Source organism: Giraffa tippelskirchi, chromosome 4 (genome assembly GCF_054371585.1).
Source record: "Giraffa tippelskirchi isolate mGirTip1 chromosome 4, T2T-mGirTip1v1.2.pri, whole genome shotgun sequence".
Taxonomy (NCBI): Eukaryota; Metazoa; Chordata; class Mammalia; order Artiodactyla; family Giraffidae; genus Giraffa; species Giraffa tippelskirchi.
The window spans coordinates 45,590,619-45,618,377 of record NC_137278.1 but is presented as its reverse complement, the minus strand read 5'-3'; the positions used below and the strand labels follow the sequence as shown (position 1 = coordinate 45,618,377).

The window sequence follows — 27,759 nt, the reverse complement described above, 5'->3', positions numbered from 1 at the left end:
ATTTTGCCAACAAAAGTCTGTCTAGTCAAGGCTATGGTTTTTCCAGTGGTCGTGTATGGATGTGAGAGTTGGATGGTGAAGAAAGCTGAGCGCCGAAGAATTGATGCTTTTGAAGTGTGGTGTTGGAGAAGACTCTTGAGAGTCCCTTGGACTGCAAGGAGATCCAATCAATCCATCCTAAAAGAGATCAATCCTGGGTGTTCATTGGAAGGTCTGATGTTGAAGCTGAAACTCCAATACTTTGGCCACCTCATGCGAAGGGTTGACTCATTGGAAAAGACCCTAATGCTGGGTAGGATTGGGGGCGGAAGGAGAAGGGAACGACAGAGGATGAGATGGCTGGATGGCATCACCGACTCGATGGCCATGGGTTTGGGTAGGCTCCGGGAGCTGGTGATGGACAGAGAGGCCTGGCGTGCTGCAATTCATGGGGTCACAAAGAGTCGGACACGACTGAGCGACTGAACTGAACTGAACTGAATATTCCATTGTATGTATGTAACAAATTTTCATCCATTCATCTGGTCTTCCCTGATAGCTCAGTTGGTAAAGAATCCGCCTGCAATGCAGGAGACCCTGGTTCTATTCGTGAGTCAGGAAGATCCACTGGAAAAGAGATAGGCTACCCATTTCAGTATTCTTGGGCTTCCCTTATGACTCAGCTGGTAAAGAATCCGCCTGCAGTGCAAGAGATGTGGGTTTGATCCCTGGGTTGGGAAGATCCCCTGGAGAAAGGAAAGGCTACCCACTCCAGTATTCTGGCTGGGAGGAAGAATTCCATGGACTGTTTAGTCCATGAGGTCACAAAGAGTTGGACATGACTGAGCGACTTTGACTTTCACCAAATCTTCATCCGTTTATCTGTTGATGGACTTTAGGCTGCTTCCATGTCTTGGCAGTTGTAAATAGTGCTGCAATGAACATTGGAGTACATGTGTTTTTTGAGTTTTGGTTTTCTTAGAGTATATGCAAAGTAGTGGGATTGCTGGGTCATTTGGTACTTTTACTTTTAGTTTTTTAAGGAATCTCCATACTGTTGTCTATAATAACTGTACCAATTTACATTCCCATCCAAAGTATAGGAGGGTTCCCTTTTTCTCCATACCTTCTCCAGCATTGTTTGCAGAATTTTGTTTTTGGTGATGGCCAATCTGATTGGTATGAGGTGATAATTTGTTATAGTTTTGATTTGCATTTGTCTAATAATTAGTGATATTAAGTATCTTTTCATGTGTTTGTTAGCTCTGTATTTCTTCTTTGGAGAAATTTCTATCTATATCTGCCCATTTTTCCATTGGGCTGTTTGTTTCCCTCTTTCTTCTTCTTCTTTTTTTTTTTTTAATATTAACCTGCATGAGCTGCTTGTATATTTTGGAGATTAATCCTTTGTCACTTGCTTCATTTGCAAATATTTTCTCCCATTCTGAGGGTTGTCTTTTCATCTGTTTCCTTTACTGTGGGAAAAACTTTTAAGTTTGATTAGATCCCATTTCTTTATTTCTGTTTTTATTTTCATTATTCTCTAAGGTCAGTCAAATAAACCTTACTGTGATTTATGTCAAACTGTTCTACCAAGGTTTTCCTCTAAGTGTATTATAATGTCTGGTGGTGCATTCAGGTCTTTAATCCATTTTGAGTTTATTTTTGTGTTTGGTGTTATGGAAGGTTCTAATTTCATACTTTGCATGCAGCTGTCCAGTATTCCCGGAGAAGGCAATGGCATCCCACTCCAGTACTCTTGCCTGGAGAATCCCATGGACAGAGGAGCCTGGTGGGCTGCTGTCTATGGGGTCGCACAGAGTCGGACACGACTGAAGCGACTTAGCAGCAGCAGCAGCAGCAGCAGCAGTCCAGTATTCCTAGCACCACTTATTGAAGAGACTATCTTTTCTTCATTATGTATTCTTGCCTTCTTTGTCATAGATTAGGTGACCATCTTGTTATTGTTGTTCAGTCACTAAGTCACGTCTGACTTTTGGGACCCCACAAACTGCAGCACACCAGGCTCCTCTCTCCTCCACTATATCCCAGAGTTTGTTCAAATTCATGTTAATTTAGTCAGTTATTTCATTTAATCATCTTATCCTCTGCTGCTCCCTTCTCCTTTTTCCTTCAACCTTTTCCAGCATTAAGGTCTTTCCAATGAGTTGGCTTTTCACATCAGGTGCCCAAATTATTGGAGCTTCAGCATCAGTCTTCCCAATGTATATTCAGGGTTGAATTCCTTGAGGACTGATAGGTTTGATTTCCTTGCTGTGCAAGGGGCTCTGAAGAGTCTTCGCTAGCACCACAATTTGAAAGCATAAATTTGACACTCAGCCTTCTTTATGGTCCAACTCTCACGTCCATACATGACTACTAGAAAACCATAGCTTTGAATTTATAGAGCTTTGTCAGCCAAGTGATATTTCTGCCTTTTAATATACTGTAGGTTTGTCATAGCTTTCCTTCCAAGGAGCAAGTGTCTGTTAATTTCTTGGCTGCAGTCATCATCTGCAGTGATTTTGGAGCCCAAGAATATAAAATCTGTCATGGCTTCCACTTTTCCCCTTCTATTTGCCATGAAATGATGGGAACAGATGCCTTGATCTTAGTTTTTTGAATGTTGAATTTCAAATCAGTTTTTCCACTCTCCACTTTCACTCTCATCTAGAGGCTCTTTAGTTCCTCTTCACTTTCTGTCATTAGAATGGTATCATTTGCATATCTGAGATTGTTGATATTTCTCCCTGCACTCTGGATTCCAGATTGTTATTCATCTAACCTGGCATTTCACATGATGTACTCTGCATAGAAGTTAAATGAGCAGAGTGACAATATACAGCATTGTGATACTCCTTTCCCAATTTTAAACCAGTTCGTTGTTCCACGTTCGGGTCTAGCTGTTGCTTCTTAACCGGCATACAGGTTTCTTAGGAGGCAGATAAGGTGGTCTGCTATTTCCATTTCTTTAAGAATTTTCCACAGTTTGCTGTGATTCACAAAGTCAAAGGCCTTAGTGTAGTCAGTGAAACAGAAGTAGATGCTTCCTGGAATTCCTGTTCCAACAGATGTTGGCAATTTGATCTCTGGTTTCTCTCCCTCTTCTAAATCCAGCTTGTACATCTGGAAGTTTTCGGTCATGTACTCTTGAAGCTTAGCTTGAAGGAAATCTTCCAGTTACTCAAGCACAAAATATTAGACTATCAACTTTTCTTTTTTATATACCTATATCTCATTTCCCAGCAAATCAAAATACTTTTCTAAAGATGCCAGGAACCTGATCTCTTTAACCTTCTCCACAGCAACTGCCCTGGTGTCCCCTGCCATTACCTTGAAAGAAGAAAAGAAGAAAGTGAAGTTGCTCAATCTTGTCCAACTCTTTGTGACACTATGGACTGTATAGCCTGCCAGGCTCCTCCATCCATGGGATTTTCCAGGCAAGAATACTGGAGTGGGTTACCATTTCCTTCTCCAGGGGATCTTCCCAACCCAGGGATTGAACTCTGGTCTCCAGCATTGCAGGAAAACTTTATACCATCTGAGTCACAGGGAAGCCCCTTTATTGTGGGCCTGCAATATTGCATTTAGCTCCTAACCAGACTCTCTATTTACACCCTTGTACTTTCTCCCCAGCTTTGCAGTATTTTTCCGTATAGAAACCAGAGAATAGCTTTGAAAAGCCAGAGCTTTGAGAAGCTGGAGTTTTAGTTTTGTAGCATGTCAGATGGATAGTGTATCTTCTCTTTTAAAATATCTGTTTCCCATCTTAATGAGTAAAGTCCAACTTTCATAGCATGTTCTATCCTATCCTACATGATCTGTCCTCCCTACCTTGTTCACCATTATTCCAGCTGAACTTGGCCTTCTTGCTGTCCCTCAATGCTGCATGCCCTTAATTACCATTTCCTCTTTCTGAAGCTTTTCTCTCAAGCCATGTAGCTAACTCATTCATTTCAAATCCCTGCTTAATTTTCACCATATTGGAGTTTGGCCTAATTATTCCATATTTCACCACTCCCCCAACCCTGTCCCATTTCTCTGATAATTTTCTGTAGGCTCCTTCGTGGCACTCACCACTGGGCTAGTAAATATCCATTTCTTTCTCTTTCCAAGATATTGTAAGCTCCATGACAATAGGGACTCAGTTTTGTTCTTATTACCATATACTACAGCAAATTTCAGCACAAACCAGAACTTCAATGTATTTGTTGAATGAATAAATGAACACTCCAACAAATGAAAGCAAGTCTGACTCATTAAGATCTGCTTGATCCTATTTTCTTCCCTTTCTTTTCTAAGGGGTGTTCAGTACTGGAGAGATTTAATTATTAATATATGGTTTATAGTGATATACACAAGTGTTATTCCTTATAAGGCATTAGAGAGCTACATCAAAATCGTATTAAGGTTTACCTGTTTAATTATTTTTAAATTTCTCTTATTTATAAATAATATCTGTTTAGAGTAATTATATTTCAATAATGATATGTTTGGAAATCTTTTTTACTACCAATTTTATCATATTGGTTTACTAGGAATTTATAACATACAAGTGTTCTTTCTTTCTCAGTTTTAATTGTCTATTAAACCATAGAATATGTTTCTACTAATTATACTATGTAAAACTGATCCACCTACAGCACACTTTATATTGAATAATATGTTAAAACTTCCACTAAAACAGCACAGAGATGAAAAGGAAAAAATAACTTTTGAGACAACCACAATCTAGTTACCTGGTATTTTTAAGTTGAAAGGTAACTGAAAAGTTGCAACAGAAATACTGTCTTGGGAAGAAGGACTTTAAGTTTTGACTATAATGAAAGAATAGTGATTCCAAGGAATCAGCATAGGTTGTAATCTATTCAGTATTTAAAATTCATATTTTCTAAACAAGATCATTGTCACATGAATTTATTATTTTAAATGGGCTCTCTCAAGAAAGCATTGAATTTATATTTATGAAGACATTTAATGCACACTAAATGCCAAGTAAAGATTATAAAGAATATCTTTATTGAAGTCTAACTGCGATGAAAGACATTTTCCGTTAGTGGTATAATTAGCTCATAATTGTGTAAGCAATAAATGCATAATTAGTTTTTTTACTCTCAATATATTGAAATTGTATACAATATTGGCCATGCGGCTGTAAATAATATTGACAAATTAAATCACCATCTTCTTATATACTGAATATCAGTTTAATTGATGGAAAAATATTTCTAAAACACAGAAAAGTTGAAGAATTCTTCCACTACAAATCTACAAAGAACTCTTCTCCATGCAGATCTGAGCATAGACTATACTTAACCATATTTGAGGAGATAGGGGATATAATAATATAGCCTATGCAAAGATTAATATTGGAGATAGGATGACTTATCCTCTCATTTGATACTCATAGAGTCAAGATACAGAACATTTCTTTCACCACAGGTTTCCTTATTTCACTTTTCTATCTACAGCCCCCTCTCTCATACTTCCAGTCTATCAGCGAGATCAGTTAGTATCTTCACTATTTCTGTAATTTTATTTAAAGGATTTTTATAATAAGTAAACTTTTGGAGTTTTTTTTCATTCAGCATAATTCTCTGGACATCTTGGTTATTGTGTTTATCAATAATCCATTCTCTTTCATTTCTGTCTGCATTCCATGTTACAGATGTAATACAAATTAACATAAACTTGTTGAAAAACACCTGGGTTGATTATAATTTTTTAAACTATAACAAGCACAGCTGTCATAAAAAATATTACCCCGTACTAAATATGTATGTTAGTTTTGTACCATCAAAGTGCATTTTTTGTTAATTTTTATAGCATTTCAGGATGCTAATGAATATTAGGTATTGAAAATCATAGGCTGTTTCTGAAAAATAACAAGCTATGATTTTTTTAAAAAAACAATTTTGTATGTTGAGATAATCATAGAGTCACATGCAGTTGAAACAAATAATACAGAGATCTGTTCTACTATTTGTCCAGCTCACTTCTAATATTAATACTTTTTAATTTTATATGATAAAGATGGCTTATTTGTCTCTCAGAATGTAATAACATCTTATTAACTGGCTTAACACCAAAAAATCCCTATAAATCATTAGATGAATTACTTAAATTTTACATAAAGAGATACACTGAAAGATGTTCAGGTCATCAAAGTTTTATCTTTTCCATATTTTGAGGGCATTTAACAAAGAAGCAGCCTGCTTGAGGCTGAAACTATAACACAATCAATATTTAAAGATCATCTTTTAAACAGAAATCATTCTTACTGTACCTTTATGAGTGATAATTAAAAACTAGAAATGCTACAATTGTTCTATTATGGCAAATTGTTATATAAGTATTGTATATCCTATAAAAGTATGTTATGTTAGTTTAAAACAAAGATTTCAAAGCATTTTTAAAATGTGGAGAAATGTTCACTATAAAATACTTCCTTAAAAATTTAGTTAAAAGAAAAATAGGTGCAGAACTTGTGCTGGGTTTTGTGCATACTCAGTTGTGTCCGACTCTTTGTGACCCCGTGGACTATAGCCCACCAGGTTCCTCTGTCCAGGAATTTTCTAGGCAAGAATACTAGAGTGGGTTGCCATTTCCTACCCCAGGGAATCTTCCCAACCCAGGGGTCAAACCCATGCCTCCTACATTGGCAGGCTGATTCTTTACTACTGCTCCACCTGGGAAGTGCAGAACTTAATTATATATTATAAAATGAACATCCTTGTAACAAAAACCCAAGTCAAGAAACAGAATTTTGCCAGCCTCCTACAGGTCTTGTTCAAGTGCACCAATTCAATCAAATTAAGTGCTTTCTTGACATTCATAGCAACTGCTTTCTTGTATGAGTTTTTTTTTTTAGTTTTAACATCAATGTGTACTTCCTGAGACACTATAGTTTAACCTTGTTCAGATTTTAAAAATGTGATATGCATTTTACATTCAATCAGCAGATTCTTGCTCCATCTTTTATTTTTCTCTTCCCAGTTATGTTTAGAAAATTACATTTCATTTGGGTCTCCTACAGTATGGATTTTTTGCTGATTTCACAAGCACCCTGCAGTTCAACATTCCTTTGCCTCCTGTCTTTCCTGAAAACAGGCAGCTGAATCCAGAGACTTGATAGACTAGTTTTAGTCACTTTGTCAAGCATACAGATGATGTTTTATTTCCTCAGGAAGCATATTATGTGTGTTTGCTTGATGCTGATAACAACCACTGATATTCAGTCACTGATGTTTTGAGGGTTGAAGAATGATGATAGTATAATTCTTTTTTATTAATTGGAATATTTCTATGAAGAGAATTTTCACTCATCTACTATTAGTGTTATAGTTCATATAGGAAAGTCAAGATAAAGATGAGCTTTTTTTTTCCTATTATTTCTTTTAAAGAAAATAAATTTTTCCCTGCTATCCTTCAAAGGTGACTAACAAGGATTTTCCTTTTTTTAAATAAGCTTTTTATTTTGAGATAACTGTAGATTCACATGCAATTTTAAGAAACAATACAGACGAATACCATGTACCCTTTACCCAGTTTGCCCCAAAGTAAACATCCTACAAAACTATAATGCAATAATTCTTCCAGACTACTGATATCTATAGAGTCAAAATACAGAACATTTCCTTCACCACAAAGATTCTCATTTCACTTTTAAAGCTACAGCCACCTCTCTCACACTCCCAGCTTCTCTGTGAGATCAGACAATCTCTTCATTATTTCTACAATTTTGCATTTCTAGAGTTTCATTAAAGTGAAATTACATAGGAGGGTCAGGATCAAGATAGTAGGGGAGTAAGAAGCAGAATTCACCTTCCTCCACAGAAACATTAAAAATATATCTACAAGTGGAACGATTTACTCAGAAACAGAAGACCTCAGATGTCTGAAAAAATAAGAAAACTGCCATGTAACTGACTAAAACAAAAGGAAAAAGGAAGAAATCTGGACAAGGCCTGTGCACTGGGAAGGGAGCTGTGAAGGAGGAAAGCTACCTGCATGTGAGAAGACTCCTCACCATCACAGAATTAGACTGGATAAAGACGGAATTTGGGAGCCTACAAAGGGGGAGAACAGCAACTGGTTTGTAGAAGGCAAAATAGAGAGTAACCTCCACAGAGAGTTGGCACATCCACCCTGTTCTCTCCAACCTGAGATACTCCACTGTTGGTGAGGGTGGGTGTTGGATGGTGAAGCTCAGATTCTGAAGCTCAGTCCCAGGGAAAGGATCAGAGTTATGTGCAAAACAGCCTGAAGAGTTCAGTCTGTGGCAAGTAAGGTGTATTGGGAGGAAGCCTGGGCCTGACAGAGAGGAAATGCACCATTATTGGGAGGTGCATGAGGAAAGAGGCAGGACCACTGCAAAAACTTCTTTCCTTGTGAGAGCTACCAGACAACAGGGCACAGTCGAAGGGAGTTCTAAGGCAGAGCATGGATGCATAAACCTGCCCTGTTACTCTGGGAGCACATGGATAGCTTTCCCTATTAGGAAATACACCAGTGGGTGCCTGGACCTGACCCACAGTCCCAGGAGGGTGCAGATAGCTCCCTCCAACCCTCCCTAGGAAATTCACCCAGAGAAGGGAATGAACCTCTGTTGAGCCCCAGGGGTTTTGTGACTAAGGAAGAAGAGCTCAAATTTCTCCTTACGGCTGCACAAACTGCAGAGTTACACCTCTGCTAATGGCTTCCTAAATTCAGCTCCTGTGAATCATCTGAAAGGAGAGCAAGTGCTCTTGCACCTGGGATGGGTCTGGCTTTAGCAGCTGTGGGCTCTTATACCTGGAGACCAAGCCAGACCAGAGTTCAAGCTGCTTCCATAGCTCCCACAGGGGGTCCAGATGGACAACTCCTGCACTAGAAGGACCTAAATATAGTGGACTTGTGCCTGTGGCAAGGTGAAACCAATACCTGAGAGGCACCAGGGCCGATTGCTGGCATACCAACACTTAAGGTAAGACAGAGAGCAATGCCAACAGTACACTTTGGGAATACACAAAACAGGTAAAAGGGGACACAACTGAGCACATTCACAAGTGAACAACACCAAAGTAGGAAAACTCAGTGGCTTCTCTCCCAGTTGCAGTGCTCCAATCCTGCCTACCTTGCACCACAGATCAGAATCACAGTTAAGAAACAGATATGAGGACTCTACTCCAACAACTAGGGAGCAGACACTGCCTCCAGCAGAGCAATGGCAACCACAGCATAACAGGGAAGCCCTGCTCAATATCTAGGACAAGCTCTGATCACCACAAAACAAATCTAAAGCACAATTCTCGGGATCAATGTCATCACCCATCATGGGTAGACTCAAGAAGCAAGAGGAACTGAAATCCTGTAGGCTGTGAAAAGAAGGCCACAAACACAGTAAGTCTGACAAAATGAGACAATAATTCTATCTGGAATAGAATTCAGAACAATGATAGTAAAGAAGATTCAAGATCTCAGAAACAGATTGGAGGCACAGACCAAGAACATACAAGAAAAGTTTTAAAAAGATCTAGAAGAGCTAAAGAACAAACAAATAAGAGATGAATAGAACTATAACTAAAATGAAAGAAAAAAAAACTAGAAGAAAGCAATAGCAGAATAACTCAGGCAAAAGAATGGATAAGTGATCTGGAAGACAGAATGGTGGAAATCTCGGCCAAAGAACAGAATAAAGGGGAAAAAAAAAAAATGAGAATGGTCTCAGCACAGAAACAGTAAGGATCTAACAGAAGCGAAAGAGATTAAGAAGAGGTGGCAAGAATACTCAGAAGAACTATACAAAAAAGATCTTAATGACTTGGATAACACCCAGTGATGTGGTCACTCACCTAAAGCCAGACATCGTGGAATGTGAAATCAAGTGGGCCTTAGGAAACATTACTATGAAGAAAACTAGTGGAGGTGATGGAATTCCAGCTGAGCTATTTCAAATCCTAAAAGATAATGCTATGAAAGTGCTGCACTCAATATGCCAGCAAATTTGGAAAACTTAGCAGGGGCCACGGGACTGGAAAATGTCAGTTTTCATTCCAATCTCAAAGAAGAGGAATGCCAAAGAGTGTTCAAACTACTGTACAATTGTGCTCGTTTCACATGCAGTAAGATTATACTCTAAACCATTCAATCTAGAATTCAGCAGTATGTGAACTGAGAATATCCAGATATAAAAGTTGGGTTAAAAAAAAAAGTTAATGTTTCAAGGTAAATGATGATTCTTTTTATTTAGAAACAAATCTTTCCTCTGCTCAAGAATGTTTCATGTTATGAAAACTGAGATAATTGCTTGACTAGTATTTATTTATTTTTCCTCTTTAGGGATTCTAATCACCATATATTAGATTTCTATTTTCTAACTTCCTCATCAAGTTGTTTCTTTCAGAGTGTTCGTCTCTGACTTTTACTTCTTAATACTGGAGCTATCAAACCTGTACACTAAATCAGAGAATTTACTGTCTGCATGGATGACTCTGACTTTATTGTTTGTGACTAGTTTCTCTGTTGTTTTCCTGTCTTTCGACTTTATAACACCATCTCTTTTAAACTGTGTTTATTTTCAGTGTGCTTTTAATCCACATCATAATAATTTTGTCCCATCTTTGATATCTTTCCTTGCTTTTAGAATTTCTATTTTCTTCATTCTCACACAGAAAAGATGACTTGAGAGTAGTTTTTTTTGCCTTCTTTTAATTTCATCTCATAGCATCCAATATCCAAGGACACATTTTTAAGTTTTTAGTCATGTGGATGATTCTTTTTTATCTTATATTCCCTTGGGCTTCTCCAGAAGTCTTTTAATGGAGTGATAGAAGATTAGAAAGTTGATCTAAACTCAATATTTTTTCCTGGAAATCCTCTGATTAATGTTTTTAAGTGATTTCTGATGCTTAATTTTCATTCATATTTTAGATTTCTGACATCCCACTTCTATATCATTTGACACTAGCCAACTTGCTTAATCTGTGTACCTTTTATTTCTTGGTGAGTCATGTAGTACCTTCTGATATCTCTTCCTTCTTCAAATTTGTTTTGAATTTCAGATCTAAGTATATTTGTATTTTCTTGTTCTAGCTGAAAGTTAAACTCTTTAAGTTAATCCTCCTTTTATCCATGGAAAGCTTATTAGAGGTAATACCCTGAATAATTGCTATTTATTTTAATTGGAGTAAAATCTTACCAAAGTTTATATGGGTACAAACTGAAAAATAGTTCATTTTACATGTTTGTGCATTATTTCAATTCTATGTTTGTTTGTTTTTTAATTTGGAAACAGTTACTTAAAAAAGAGAAAAACCTACAGGACATGGGTAGAAATGAGGAGAGGGTGAGATGTATGGAAAGAGTAACATGAAAACTTACATTGCCATATGTAAAAGAGATAGTCAACTGGGAATTTCCTCTATGGCTCAGGAAACTCTAACAGGGGCTCTGTAACAACCTAGAGGAGTGGGATGGGGAGGGAGATGGGAGGGAGTTACAAAAGGGAGGGGATATATGTATACCTATGGCTGATTCATGTTGAGGTTTGACAGAAACAGAAAAATTGTGTAAAGCAATTATCCTTCAATAAAAAAATTAATAATTAAAAAAATAATCAACATTAATTCTATCGATAATTTTTAATCTGCTCTTAAGGGCTTCCCTGGTACTTAAACAGTAAAGAATCTGCCTGCAATGCAGGAGACTCGGATTCTATCCCTGAGTCAGGAAGATAACCTGGAGAAGGAAATGGCAACCCACTCCAGTGTTCTTGCCTGGAGAATTCCATGGCCAAACTCTGAAAGGCTACTGTCCATGGAGTTGCAAAGAGTCAGACATGACTGAGCAATTAACACACACATACATTCTACTCTTAAGCAATATTGTGCTTCTCAAATAGAACTTTAGTGAACATATACTTCGGATATTGCAAATGCCATATGTTAAAATCCACATAGTAAGAGTTGGGCAAACAGGCTAAAATAAATGCAATGCACATTGTAATTCATGTGCAATAAAATAAATACAAGTCACATCGATAGTTGTGGATGTGACTGGTGATAGAAGCAAGGTCCAATGCTGTAAAGAGCAATATTGCATAGGAACCTGGAATGTTAGGTTCATGAATCAAGGCAAACTGGAAGTGGTCAAATAGAAGACGGCAAGAGTGAAAATCAACATTCTAGGAATTAGCAAACTAAAATGGACTGGAATGGGTGAATTTAACTCAGATGGTCATTTTATCTACTACTATTCCTGTGGGCAGGAATCCCTTAGAAGAAATGGAGTAGCCATCATGGTCAACAAAAAAGTCCGAAATGCAGTACTTGGATGCAATCTCAAAAATGACAGAATGATCTCTAGTCATTTCCAAGGCAAACCATTCAGTATCATGGGAATCCAAGTCTACGCCCTGACCAGTAATGCTGAAGAAGCTGAATTTGAACAGTTCTATGAAGACCTACAAGACCTTTTAGAACTAACACCCAAAAAAGATGTACTTTTCATTATAGGGGACTGGAATGCAAAAGTAAGAAGTCAAGAAACACCTGTAGTAACAGGCAAATTTGGCCTTGGAGTACAGAATGAAGCAGGGCAAAGGCTAATAGAGTTTTGCCAAGAGATCTCACTGGTCATAGCAAACACCCTCTTCCAACAACACAAGACAAGACTCTACACATGGACATCACCAGATGGCCAACACCAAAATCAGATTGATTATATTGTTTGCAGCCAAAGATGTATAAGCTCTATACAGTCAGCAAAAACAAGACTGGGAGCTGACTGTGGCTCAGATCATGAACTCCTCATTGCCAAATTCAGACTTAAACTGAAGAAAGCAGGGAAAACCACTAAACCATTCAGGTATGACCTAAATCAAATCCTTTATGATTATACAGTGGAAGTGACAAATAGATTTAAGGGACTAGATCTGATAGACATGCCTGATGAACTATGACATTGTACAGGAGACTGAGATCAAGACCATCCCCAAGAAACAGAAATGCAAAAAAGCAAAACGGCTGTCTGAGGAGGCCTTAAAAATAGCTGTGAAAAGAAGAGAAGTGAAAAGCAAAGGAGAAAAGGAAAGATATACTCATTTGAATGCAGAGTTCCAAAGAATAGCAAGGAGAGATAAGAAAGCCTTCCTCAGGAATCAATGCAAAGAAATAGAGGAAAACAACAGAATGGGAAAGACTCAAGATCTCTTCAAGAAAATTAGAGATATCAAGGGAACATTTCATGCAAAGATGGGCTCAATAAAGGACAGAAATGGTACAGACCTGACAGAAGCAGAAGTTATTAAGAAGAGGTGGCAAGAATACACAGAAGAACTGTACAAAAAAGATCTTCACAATCCAGTTAATCACGATGGCGTGATCACTCACCTAGAGCCAGACATCCTGGAATGTGAAGTCAAGTGGGCCTTAGGAAGCATCACTACGAACAAAGCTAGTGGAGGTGATGGAATTCCAGTTGAGCTATTTCAAATCCTGAAAGATGATGCTGTGAAAGTGCTGCACTCAATATGTCAGCAAGTTTGGAAAACTCAGCAGTGGCCACAGGACAGGAAAAGGTCAACTTTCATTCCAGACCCAAAGAAAGGCAATGCCAAAGAGTGCTCAAACTATCGCACAGTTGCACCCATGTCACACGCTAGTAAAGTAATGCTCAAAATTCTCCAACCCAGGCTTCAGCAATACTTGAACCATGAACTTCCAGATGTTCAAGCTGTTTTAGAAAAGGCAGAGGAACCAGAGATCAAATTGCCAACATCTGCTGGATCATTGAAAAAGCAAGAGAGTTCCAGAAAAATATCTATTTCTGCTTTATTGACTATGCCGAAGCCTTTGACTGTGGATCATAATAAACTGTGGAAAATTCAGAAAGAAATGGGAATACCAGACCACCTGACCTGCCTCCTAAGAAACCTGTATGCAGGTCAAGAGGCAACAGTTAGAACTGGACATGGAACGACAGACTGGTTCCAAATAGGAAAAGGAGATCATCAAGGCTGTATATTGTCACCCTGCTTATTTAACTTATATGCGGAGTACATTGAGAAATGCTGGGCTGGAAGAAGCACAAGCTGGAATCAAGATTGCCGGGAGAAATATCAATAACCTCAGATATGCAGATGACACCACCCTTATGGCAGAAAGTGAAGAAGAACTAAAGAGCCTCTTGAGGAAAATGAAATAGGAGAGTGAAAAAGTTGGCTTAAAGGTCAACAATCAGAAAACTAATGGCACGGCATCTGGTTCCATCACTTCATGACAACAGTGGAAACAGTGTCAGACTTTATTTTTCTGGGCTCCAAAATCACTGCAGATGGTGATTGCAGCCATGAAATTAAAAGACGCTTACTCCTTGGGAGGAAAGTTATAAACAACCTAGAGAGCATATTAAAAAGCAGAGACTTCACTTTGCCAACAAAGGTCTGTCTAGTCAAGGCCATGGTTTTTCCAGTAGTCATGTTTGGATGTGAGAGTTGGACCATAAAGAAGGCTGAGCACTGAAGAATTGATGCTTTTGAACTGTGTTGTTGGAGAAGACTCTTGACAGTCCCTTGGACTGCAAGGAGATATAACCAGTCCATTCTAAAGGAGAGCAGTCCAGGTGTTCATTGGAACGACTGATGTTGAAGCTGAAACTCCAATACTTTGGCCACCTGATGTGAAGAGCTGACTCATTTGAAAAGCCCCTGATGCTGGGAAAGATTGAGGGCAGGAGGAGAAGGGGACATCAGAGGATGAGGTGATTGGATGGCATCACCAAGTCGATGGACATGAGTTTGGGTAGGCTCCAGGAGTTAGTGATGGACAGGGAAGCCTGGCGTGCTGCAGCTCATGGGATCCCTAAGAGTCGGATATGACTGAGCTACTGAACTGAACTGAACACTGTGATTCAAACATCTTGATATATGTAATACTTCCCCTATATGTCATTTTAAAAGGCAGTACAATAAATGATTAAACTAGATGGAATGATCCTTTAGAAAATTCACTTTTAATTAAAATCATTTAGAAGGCTCCTAGTGATTCAAGAAGCGCTTTATACACTCAGAGCTGATATTATACTAGTAGAATTGGTACAATCATGCCATTTGTTAAAATATTAAACTGCTTCTATACTGGCTGGTAAACAGCTTTTACCATGCACTTCCTAAGTGACTACCCACCCATTCTTATCCTGCCACCTGGATGTTGAGATTAGGAGCATATATGTGCTCTTACAACCTCTCAAACACTGGTGTATGTATGTACTACAAATTAATTTTGGCCTGTTGTGACAATTAAGTCTATCACATAAGCTATTTTAAAAGCATTCATTACTTCTTTATAGTAGTCAATTCAACTTTTTAAATTTTGCAACTTAAAAAACTCCTCAAGTTAAAGCATCTATTTCCCTATGAAACATTCTATCTTACTCTTACATGGCATTCTTTGGTATGAAGAAGCATGTAAATAACAAGAGATGGCCTTACATTGTCTGTGTCAGAAAAGTAGCTCTATATCTAGGGGTGCAAACAGTCTATAAATAATTCAGGGGAGGAGGCAAGGAAAGCAATGGCATGCAGGAAGTGTGAGATATGGCTACTAATTTCAGTACCTCTTGGTGATATGACAGATACAGAAAGATTAAGGTGATAGATGGGAAAGCACAAACCTGTCCAAAGTTGTAACTAAAGGGAGATTATTTTTTTTCTTTGCTGACATTTCATTATGTGATACTACATATTTTCCTTTAAATTAGCATTTTCTGTAACAATGTACTAAATATTCACAGATGTTTATATTACCTACTTGTATTGTATTTACAAATATTGAAACCTTCTTTTGAATATTTGTATATCACTATAGCTCATATTATATTGTGAATTTCTTCCCTAAATATAATTTTAGTTCAGACCAAAATTTTGAAACAATACTTGGGTTAAAATGTATGTGTGTTTGTGTGTGATATGCAAGCAAAAATGCAAACAGACCTTCTTTTCATTCACAATTTTAATTTTAATATGAAAATAAACTGTTTTTCAGGTATAGTAGAATGATTTACACATATATAGTATACTAATTAAAATTGAGCCTGATATAAAATTTTAATAAAAACTAGATTAGTCACTTAGTATTACTTTGGTTATAATTTTGCAACATAATTTAAAAGATGATAAAACTCACTATAAATTATTGTAATAATTTAGATTTTTTGCAAATACATATGTTGGACAGCTACTACTCCTATAATTATTGACTTAATTAAAAATCAAACACTTAGAATGTGGCACATTGGTAGTTGACGCCATCTTCCAGATTGCACAAAGTTTTTAATTTTTCTGAGTCTCATTTTCCTTCCTTAGCTATAAAATCAAGAAAATATGTCTCCCTCCTAGGGTTTCAGTGATGATTAAATAGGACTATTCATGTAAAGTTCTTCAAACAGCCCCTAGAACATAAATATCAGCTACTCTTATCACCACTGTAATATATCGAAAGATTCTTTCTCTTTTAGTGCTAATTACTAAAGTTTCCACAGCCTGCACTATAATGTCATTTCTCATTGTTTAGTCTCTAAGTCGTGTCTGACTCTTTTGTGACCCCATGGACTGTAGCTTGCCAGACTCCTCTGTCCATGGGATTTTTCAGGCAAGAATACTGTAGTGGGTTGCCATTTCCTTCTCTGGGGAATCTTCTCGACCCAGTGATGGAAACCACATCTCTTTCATTGAAGATGGATTCTTTACTGCTGAGCCACTGGGGAAGCACTTAGTAAAAAGCACTTAGCAAAACTTAACTAAGGCCAAAAATATTGTCTTAGTCAGTGTTTGTAACTTATGACTGCTTAAGGGCTATGCACTTGCTGTTCTCCCATTGTATATGCTTTATTTTGACTTAAGTAGGAGGCATGTGCAGTCATATCGTGTTTATTCATATAGCAAGATAATTTGTAAGAAGTAGTAATTGACTTTAATCTCTGGAATACTGATCTAGTATTCTGATTCTTGTATTCTGGGATACTGATCTAATAATCTCTAGAATATTGATCACATAGACCTTTCAAGTATGTGTAGAAATGGCCATTGATGAAATTACATTTAAAATAAGGAATAAAGGGAGGAAGAATCATTTGCCATGTATATTCTGGCAGAGCCTGGTTGTTAACAAACTTGGGAGGCTGACCGCTTGCTGCTCTGAAACTAATAACGAGGCAAGGTTAGTGTAAAGGAAAGCTTCTTTTATTTAGGATGCCAGCAGTCTGGGTGGGGGACTTTTGTCCAAAAGCCGACTGCCTGACACTGACAACCGCAGGGAGGGGGCTATGTAGAAGAAGCACAGTTAGCTCTGAAAGTCAGGCTGTACCCTGATCAGTGTCATCTTGATTGCTTTAAGTGCAGTTAGTCTTTAGTTCCAGGGTCAGTTTGTTTCCATTTCTTTGAGGCAAATTCTTGAAATTATGGCAACTTATGTCATGGCTACAGTCTGGTCCCTGTGCAATTAACATCTTTCACCTGGTAATGGTTTCAGTATCTAAAAGACAGCTCATAGTATATGGCTCAGAATATTATCGGCAGTTTGGAAGAGGGACTAAAGGCCTTTGACTATGCTCAATGACTAAACTATTATTACTAAGTCTTGTTCTTCACTTTCTCACTTTTCTGATTTAACTTATTCTTTGGCTTAAGTTTTTCCACAGACAAAAAGCAGTCTGAGGACATGGGGCAAGGACCATAAAGTCCTGATCCATTTCATGGTGGAGGTGGTTAAGTCTTTGTAATATCATGCTACTCCCTGAACAAACATTCTTTGGTGAATCTATATTTATCCTATTTACTTTTTAACATAATCCCCTCTCCCTTGACTCTGTACATATAATCACTTACTAGGCTATTACACAGTGGAGAACAGGGAACAGATTGGCATTTTTTTGGCACCCAATACTGCTCAAGTTCTGAAAGATATATCTTTTAAAATATTGATGGACTTTATTCTGACTCTTGAGGGAAAAAAAAGAACACAGATTCAGAATATCAAAGAGGAAAATGAAGGAAAGGAAGAAGAGGAGGAGGAAGGGAAGGGAGAAAAGAGGAGAAGGGGGGAGGGGGGAAGTGTTGCTATTTATAAGAAATGCTCTGCAGAAAAGAAAAAAGACACTAATGCTCACCAATCTGGTGAGCAATCTGGGAGTGGGGACTAAGTTTCTCTTACATCCAAGTATGAACAAACTACCTCCAAGTTTTGTCCTGTGCTCATTGGAGGCAGAAGGGCCTAGTCGTATTCAAGTATGAAATATTACGCATCATGATAAACAGCAGTAGAGAGAAATTGGATCTTGTGCTTATGAATCAACCTACTTCAAGAGATTACAAATAACACACACAAGGAAGAGTTCATAGTATTTTTCCAGGGAAATAGTTATGACTGATTAAGGGGTCATGGGTTTAGCTAGAGAAAGAAAGCATTACAGACCTCTTTGTTACTTAAGATTTTTAACTTTTAGAATGTGACATAAATTTCCACTAATTATGGAGGGATCTTGGCACAATTTAAAATGTGAAAATATGCATGCCCTGAATTGTTGAAAGCCTCAGGATTTCAAAAATATGGATCAAGAGTCTTTCTTTTTCTAATTGAAACAAAACAGTATAGTTTCTCAAATCGATTACTATTGGTAAAATTTTTTTTTTAGTTTTGTCTGTTTGCATTATTGATTTAAAAACTCATTACTTTTCAAACTAGATACATCCTAACTAGCTTTCCAAACATGCTTAGGGAATGATGTGCTAGACTCAGTGCTTAAAATGTGTTTTCAATAAGGAAATTCCTACTATTCACTTTCACAAACACCTCTATCCTGGCTGTTTTATATTTTTTAGAATGGTTCACATATATTACCTCACTTAACCCTTAAGTGAGAAAATGTTAAATGAGTAAAATATGTTTTATTAATCCATAAATGAGAAAAATGATACAAAAACAAAAAAAAGAAGAGGCTACATGGCTTACTCACTGTCATACAATTAGTAACAAAGAAATGCTGATTCATGTCAATGTATGGCAAAAACTATTACAATATTGTAAAGTAATTAGCCCCCAACTAAAATAAATAAATTTATAAAAAAAAAGAAAAAAAAAAAGAAATGTCTTCCCCCTTTTGTTTCTTTTTGTATTTTCTTCTTTCTTTTTTAAGAACCTGAATTATTTTATTATTCTTATTCTAGACTCTTTGCAACCAATGGCATACATTTGTGAGATAAGACACTGGAGTTAGAATTTATGGCATTAGTAATTGAATTTGTTATCTATGCTGTATGACTACTCTCAAATTTAGAGGATTAAACAAGAAACATATATTTGTTAATTGATTTTGTGGGTTGGAAGAAAGTTTCTTTTGCTGATTTCACTTGGGTTTATTCAGGCAGCTACATTCAGCTGGACAGGGCTTGTGGGGATGGCTGGGATAATAGGGTATCTCTCCATGTGATCTTTAGTGTGAAGAGTGTGATTTTTTTTTAACATAGTGACAGCTGGCAAGCTCAGAGATGTAATCATTTATCATATCGTTTCTTGTGTCATGTGTGTTGATATCCCTTTGACCATGATATTTCAGAAGTGGAAGCCCCGAGTAATGCAAAACACTTTACCCTACTCTACTCTCTAAGTACAATGATTAATGCCCTGATCCATCTATAAAATAAATTCGTACTTTGTCAAAACTTCAATATCTTATTCAATCAAGGCATTGGTCTTGAAGTCCATGTTCCTTTTCTGTAGCAGTTCTGGATATTGATAATATTTCTTATTTGCCATACCTTTAATGTGTTCCTGTTTTTCCAGGAATCCATAAACTAAAAAGCTAAGTCACATACCTTAATATTGCCAATATACAGTGATGATTGTATCAAATCCAAGAATCGATATTGCCAGGAGAAATATCAATAACCTCGGATGTGACACTACCCTTATGGCAGAAAGTGAAGAACTAAAGAGCCTCTTGATGAAAGTGAAAGAGGAGAGTGAAAAAGTTGGCTTAAAACTCAACATTCAAAAAACTAAGATGATGGCATACAGTTCCATCACTTCATGGCAAATAGATGGAAACAGTGAGAGACTTTATTTTCTTTGGCTCCAAAATCACTGCAGATTGTGACTGCAGCCAAGAAATTAAAAGACTCTTGCTCCTTGGAAGAAAAGTTATGACAAACCCAGACAGCATATTAAAAAGCAGAGATATTACTTTGCCAGCAAAAGTCCATCTAGCCAAAGCTATGATTTTTCCAGTAGTCATGTATGGATGTGATAGTTGGACTATAAAGAAAGCTGATGCTTTTGAACTGTGGTGTTGAGAAGACTCTTGAGTGTCCCTTGGACTGCAAGGAGATCAAATCAGTCCATCCTAAAGGAAATCAGTCCTGAATATTCCTTGGGAGGACTGATGCTGAAGCTGAAATTTCAATACTTTGGCCTCCTGATGCGAAGAACTGACTCATTTGAAAAGACCCTGACGCTGGGAAAAATTGAAGGTGGGAAGAGAAGAGGACAACAAAAGATGAGATGGTTGGATGGCATCACCGACATGAGTTTGAGCAAGCTTCAGGAGTTGGTGAAGGACAAGAAGCCTGGAGTACTGCAGTCCATGGGGTTGCAAAGAGTCGGACACGACTGAGCTGTTGAACTGAACAGTGATGAGACAAGTACAGGATATCTGCAATAAGCACTCTTGTTCAAAAAGTTAAGAAATGAGAGGCAGTCACTAGTACACAACAATTCTGAAAATAGCTGGGTGTTAGTTCTCAGGATTTCCCACTCCAGAGACAGAAAATGCTTCTGATTAGAGTCTGTTTCTAATAACTGGGAGCATGACTTTTGAATTCTTTATCTCTGGAGACTTTTGGCTCCACCCTGTGAGATACACTTTTTCTTTTCTAAGAAATGATCAGTTTTGAGGCTATCTTCCCAAGTTGCTTTTTGGTCATAGAAATGTCTATGGGGGCATAGAGATATCTTTTCATTTTGAACTACTTCTGGCCCTTTTAGTTCAGTCTGAGATTTGATACTACTCCCTTAAAAATGTGAGCTTCATATGCATGTAACTGCTTATACCATGTTTCAAAAGCTGTATCTACAATTATTTCTGAAACAGACTTCTCTCTATTTTGCACCGATTGTTGGAACAGAGGCTTTTAGGTACTTAGAAAACATTTTGTGAAGCTGACTGTGTCTATGTGGTAACTCCATAAATGTTTCTAAATTATTAAGAGGATCTTATAGCTATCCTTGGAGAAGGAAATGGCAACCCAATCCAGTATTCTTGCCTGGAGAATCCCATGGACATAGGAACCTGGAGGGCTATTGTCCATGGGGGTTGCAAGAGTCAGACATGACTTAGCAACTAAACCACCACCATAGCTATCCTAGACTTAATCCTTACTGTGAGTCCACTTCTTACATTGAGACTATTTTACTAATGGGAAGGACTGGAGAACATACAGTTGTCTTTTCAAACTAAGCAAGTCCTGTGTCCTCTATATTTACTATTAACACCATCTGTGAACTGAAAATTTTCTTAGTTCTGGTTTCTCTTCCTGTACCTTAATACACACAGCTAAAAAATATCAAATTTATAATACCCAGCCTGGAAATCTCAGTTTCTCTGGCTCATTAAGCATATTCTATGTTTTCTAATCAACAACAGGGTACGGTTTTGCCAATTATTTCACTAAAATACTCATCACTATGTATTTCAACCTCCAATAACAATTTCTTCCCTTCTTTTTCAGCTTCATTTTGTCTGTCTTTCTTCTCAGCTTCACCAATAGCCTCCTTGACATTCATTTACCCTTTACCCACTCATACCTAGTACCAAAGTCAGTACTGCATATTTAAAATTTTCTCTTATAGCCCCACTTCGGACAAAATATTCTGGTCAGTTATCTGGTCAATTCCTGTATGATGAGTATCATTAAAGTAATAATCTATAAATGTAACCAAATAGGTCTCTCTTAAAATTGATTGAATGTTTTAGGAACAAGAATTCCTTTCATCAGCAAATGATTTAATTTTTATCACTAGGTTAGGGGTGTAAATACATGCTAACCCTTTTAAACAATTACTGTCTTTAAATTCTCATGCTAAAGATTTAAAGTCATTTTCTTGTTGTATTGTCACAACAGTTCATTCAATGAGATTCATAGTGACATTTCACTGGCATGGGTAACTGAGGTTTAGGAAAGGTTTGTAACCTTCTCAAGATCACATATAAAGTAATAAATTTTAGATTTAAAGTATTAATATATTTTGGATTTAAAATATTCTGACTTCAGAGATGGTATCCTTAAACACTATACAATATTTTCAAAATGAGCATTTTTTACATTAAGGTTTTGTCATTATTAACGACAAGAGATATCAATAATCAGGGTCAGTGCCCTAAATTGTTTTTATTTGTAAAACAGGGAAAAACATAGTATCCAGCTGCATATTTTTGAATAAATCTTATTTTGTAAAACTCAATACCATTTCTTTGTTAGTGGCATTATATTGTTACTTTCTATAACAAGTCTGAAAAATTGAGTTTTCATTTTTCACATGGCACTGTGAAATGAACAGCAGATTGGGGTCCTCCAAGGTGTGAGATTCAAGACTGGAGCTGCAAATTCACTAGATTTTTGTGACAAGGTATTCCTTCTTTTTGCTTTAGAGGCTGAGATTGGGGGTGGGGAGGAGCAGAGCACTACATGAAAGAGATTTAAATTTCAGAATAAAAAAATATTTAAAGAGAGTATGTTTTACAACATTCAAACAAAAACCAATGTTAAAATTAGGCTAACACTGCTACCTCCCTTAGAAATCCATAATTTGCTTTTTTGAAAGGAAAATAATTATAATTGTCGTACCAAATTTTTATATGAAACTATACTTTTCAGTCTGCATCAAAAGATTTAAACATTTTTAAAGAATTTAAACCTTGTCCTAAAAATTGTTTTTCCTGTATGGTTAGAAAGCTTTCTGAGTTAATGCAAACTTTCAGCCTAACTTCTTCTGAACTATTAGCAATTCAGAATTTAACTTCAAGAAAGAAATATCACATCTTTCTTATTATAACCAACATGTAATGATTCCAGAAATTGGCCTGGGTGCTGTTATGATAAGGAATGGAAGAGTCTGGTTTTTATCTTCTGCTCAGAAAAAATGCTGTAGGAAATCTGAATCAATAATCACCATGAGTTAATCCATACACAGCAGTCTAGTGCAAAAGTTTATCCAGACACAGATATGATATGACAGTTACATGGTTTGTTCTCAGAAAGAATGTAAATGAGAAAATCCCAGCCATCAACAAATAAAAGAACCCTTAGGGATCCTCAGGTATCAGAAAGGGCTTTACACCTCTCCTGTTCTGTTTTCATCTGTTCACAAAGGGAAAAAGAGCAAAAACAAAAACAATTGATAACTTAGTACTCTACAACTTAGCAAAATGAGCTTTTGAAAAAAAAAAAAAGCATTTTTCTTTAGGGAAGTTATTTTTATCACATAACAGAAATTAAATGTTTTAAGTGGAAACTAGATTTTAAAAATACAAAAATGCAAAATAATTCTTTCAGTTATTCTCAATTCTTTAGATTATTAAACTAAGCAATCTGTACATTACATCTAAAAATAAGTCAAGTACATATTGATTTAAACATACATGCCGATGAGCCAGATATTTAGACATATTAATTATATATAAAATATATCTACATATCAACATTTCATTATGGTTATTTGTTCTTATCTTTATTGAGCCAACACTTCCTATTTTAAATAAAAGCATTTCCTGGTATATAGTCTTTTGATTATTTTAAAAACTTGCTAAACATAAGTGAATACAGTTCTATTCTGTAAACCTATGAAAAGCCAAATTAATGAGATTAGAAGACTGTTCACACAATCATATTCCAAATTTTCTTTTATACCATTAATTTCATTTTATTTTTCTTTTCAGATATTTCTGTGATTAATCTGCGTTATGGGAAGAGGGGCAGGAAGAGAGGAGTTATTTATATAGATAAGGTATTTGGTATAAGTAGCCTAGGACCATGTCATAGATCTAATTAAACATCCTTAAGGGTAGAAAATTGTTTCTCTGTAGATGCTGCAAAAGCATGTGAGAGCTGTGAGCACTACTACTACTTTGGTTTAGCTTCACCAAATGATCTTTACCTGTATTTATCAAATCCTAGGATGTACATTTAATGAAGAGAAAAAAAGATTATTTTATATCTTTCTCAAAATTAAAAAAATATACATGGAAAAGGGTGTGGATAAGGCCAATAAGGATGGAATTTATTCCACAAAAGGAGTTTACAGGAGATTATTTTTATTAGACTGTTCACAAGCATATTTACTAAAATGGGACTTATTTCAAATGTGACTTCTTTAGAACACATGTATAACTTTTAGTAGCAGCATGGCAAAGCAAGAAGAGAGCAGGTCTTGGTTAAAATCCTGTTTCTGCCTTGGATATGACACAATTTCTGCAGCCCCGGTGCTCTTATCTATGACACTTGTCTTGGAGAATTCTTTTTGATGTTAGCTACCCAGGTGGCACTAGTGGGAAAGAACCCGCCTGCCAATGCAGGAGAGATAAGAGATGCAGGTTTGATTCCTAGGTTCGGAAAATCCCCTGGAGGAGAGCATAGCAACCCACTCCAGTATTCTTGCCTGGAGAATCCTGTGTACAGAGGAGGCTGGCAGGCTACAATCCACAGGGTCGCAAAGAGTCATACATGGAGACTACTGAAGGGACTTAACACACATGCAACAAAGGACAAAGTGCCTACTGCCTAATGTTGTTTCTCTTCCCTTTTGCCTTTAAAATGAGTAACACCCAATATATATTAGCTGAGTGTAACTGAGAAGGAAGCATGGATTATTCATAGTTTGCTTCTGTGAAAAAGAGAAAACAAGATATGACTCAGCTGCAATTAAATAAAGAGTGCATACTACATATTTCTCTGCTAGCTATATCTTCCTTATTTTTTTAAAAAAAAAGAAAAGAAAAGAAGTCAATACGGAAACATTTCAAATCTCCAAGAGGCCTTTCTTCCTAATCAGTTTCTGCAGCCTGAGGCTGCAAATGTTGAACAAGGCAATAGATGAGAATGTGAAGTTCCCAGAAATAGAAAGTGTAATTCTAATACGTAATTCACTAGAAGAAACATTTCAAGGCTTCCATTTATCATTTGTGAGTGGGCACCTCAGTCAGTGTAAGTTTATTTGCATTTCCAGGGGCAAGATATTTTATGCTCTGTCTTTCATCAAAACTAGGAACCCAGCATGAGAGGATAGGCAATCTATGTGGTCCAGTTGCAAGTAGATGTGGAAACCTTTCCATCTGAGCTAGCACATCAGCATGGCTACAATACTTTCAGGATTTATGGTGGTAGGAGGAAAATCCTGGTTATCCCAAAACTCTAAGTTTGAAAAACTTATTTATGGTCATCAATTAGGAGCTATTTCTTTTTCCTCTTCTTTCTCACTGTCCCCTCCTCACTCACAAAACAAAGTTATATTAGCACGCCAATGACTTTCCATTTTCTTTGACATTTCAAATCTAGTACTTAGAGATAGTCTTGAGAGATTTCAAATTTCCAGGTTCTTTTTTCCTATGCACTCCATGCATTCAATAGGCTGATGAGCTTTTCTTGGTCATTTATTTACTACTTCAAATTATATTCCATGGCAATATTATTTCTAAAAAGTAAGATTTCCTTCCTGTATCAGTGCAGTTCAGCCAGAAAAGTGGAACCAGTGGGAGATAGATGTTAAGAAATATTGCAAGGAATTGGCTTACACAGTTGCAATAGAAGGGGCTGGTTAGACATCTGAAATTTGTATTATAGGGCAGACTTCCAGGAAGAGCAGGGTGAAGCTTTGGGTACAGGCAAGGCTACTGTCCACAGGGTGATGAATCAGCTCTATTTTTAAGACCTTTTAACTGATTAAATCAGATACATCCTGATTATCCAGGATATTTTCTGTGACTATCAACTGATTATGGACTTTAATCACATCTACAAAATACCTTCACAGCAGCATCTAGGTTAATGTGTAGTGAATAATCGGAGATGGTAGCCTAGCCAAGTTGACAAACCAAAAGACCATCACAGTCCCTAAATAACGAAATTCTTTGAAAGAAACAAAGTCAATCATGGTATGTTATGTAGTCATTAAAATGATATTTTAAAAAGTTTTATTAAGTGGCTTATAAATGCTTGTTGGGCTTCCCGGGTGGTCAGTAGTAAAGAATCTGTGTGCCAATCTAGGAAACTCAGGTTCCATCCCTGGGTCAGAAAGATCCCCCAGAGAAGGAAATGGCAACCCACTCCAGTATCCTTGCCTAGGAAACCCCATGGACAGAGGAGAATAGTGGCTACAGTCCCTGGGGTCTCAAGAGTTGGACATGACTTAGCAACTAAAACAATAACGATAAATGTTTGTTCTGTAATGTTATTGAAAAAAAGGATATCCAATCATATAAAGAGTGTTTATTAACTATATAAAAGTTCTTACATGGAAAAAGTGCAGGTAAGGTTTTATATTATAGGATAGGTTTGCCTTGTTTGTGTTTCATAACGTTTTTATAACAAGTTAATATTTTCTTTATAAGTAGAATATATATACTCATATAGTCCTGCATTCTAAGCATATTTGTGCTTATAGTCAACCTATTCTTTGACTTTTGTCTAGTTCTTTTTGTTTCTTATGAATTTGGCCTTCTCAATGTTATTTGCCCTCACACACTTCTCTCTATTCATTCTCTCCATCAAGTCCTACGAATTCATTGCATGTAGGAGGAACAAACAACAAAAAACTATTCGAGTTTATCATCACCCTGCATACCTGATCACATTCATCATACTTCCTCATCATACTCATAGCACATGGTTGAGAATGTACTCATTTTGATTCATACATTAGGGGATGAAAAAATATGTAAGTTTACTAATCTAAGTAACCTAACTAAACCGAATCTTACCTTCAAAATCCCTTCAATATGGGTACAGTGATCCTCAGTTTACTCATAGAATACTGAAGCACTAAGAAGTAACGTAACCAATCCAGTTGAAGGTAACGGATCCTTCCAGCTTGCAACGGTCTCTTTATAGTTACCATGATCTATTGGGGTAAATATCATCACTGATGTTATCTTACCTCAGTTTCTGATAGTGCAGATCATCTTAGGCTTGGCTTTGACTTCCATTTGACTTCTGGTTTGCCCGCAATGTTCCTTATGAGGCCGCTTTTCCCTCAGTGGTGACCTCACAGGCAAGCTTGCTCAACCGGAAGACCCTGTCTCTACTTCCTGGGAGATGAGGGAGAATGGCTGGCACTTTCCTCAGACTGTATCCTTGCCCGAACATGTCTCAAGTGCACATCTGCTCTAGGTAGCCAGCACACAGGAGCACAAAAGACAAACTAAAATCATCAAGGTACACACATTCTCCTGCTCCCTGTTTCCATCTCGAGTGTTCGGAATAGTTTCACTTCTTCCCTTCAAATTTAACCCAAAATTGGGTAAGTGAAGACCTTTCTGTCAAGATTTCTTTCAGTGGGAAAACAGAGAATAAAGAAAGTAAAAGGGAAAGAAAATAAGAATGATGGAAAGTGGGGAGAAAGTTATATAACCTTAATCATTCATATTAAATCTGTTTGTTGCGATTAAAAGTACCTATCTTGAACGTTTATCTTTTCCCTGGTAGGATGTTCCTTAAGGTTACTTGTCACTTACAATGCACTATACTCATTATACAGG

At 36.9% G+C, this 27,759-nt stretch overlaps 2 long non-coding RNA genes across 2 annotated transcripts in view; both read right to left on the bottom strand.

The window, feature by feature from the left end:
* Positions 1 to 27,034, bottom strand: part of LOC145544983 (uncharacterized) — a 33,895-nt gene extending 6,861 nt beyond the window's left edge. Inside the window, exon 1 of the long non-coding RNA XR_014081777.1 lies at positions 26,983 to 27,034. This is a non-coding gene — a long non-coding RNA (uncharacterized LOC145544983). The remainder of the gene's footprint in view (positions 1 to 26,982) is intronic.
* LOC145544982 (uncharacterized) overlaps positions 1 to 27,259 on the bottom strand; it is a 117,496-nt gene extending 90,237 nt beyond the window's left edge. Inside the window, exon 1 of the long non-coding RNA XR_014081776.1 lies at positions 27,159 to 27,259. This is a non-coding gene — a long non-coding RNA (uncharacterized LOC145544982). The remainder of the gene's footprint in view (positions 1 to 27,158) is intronic.
* Between the last annotated feature and the right edge of the window lie 500 nt (positions 27,260 to 27,759).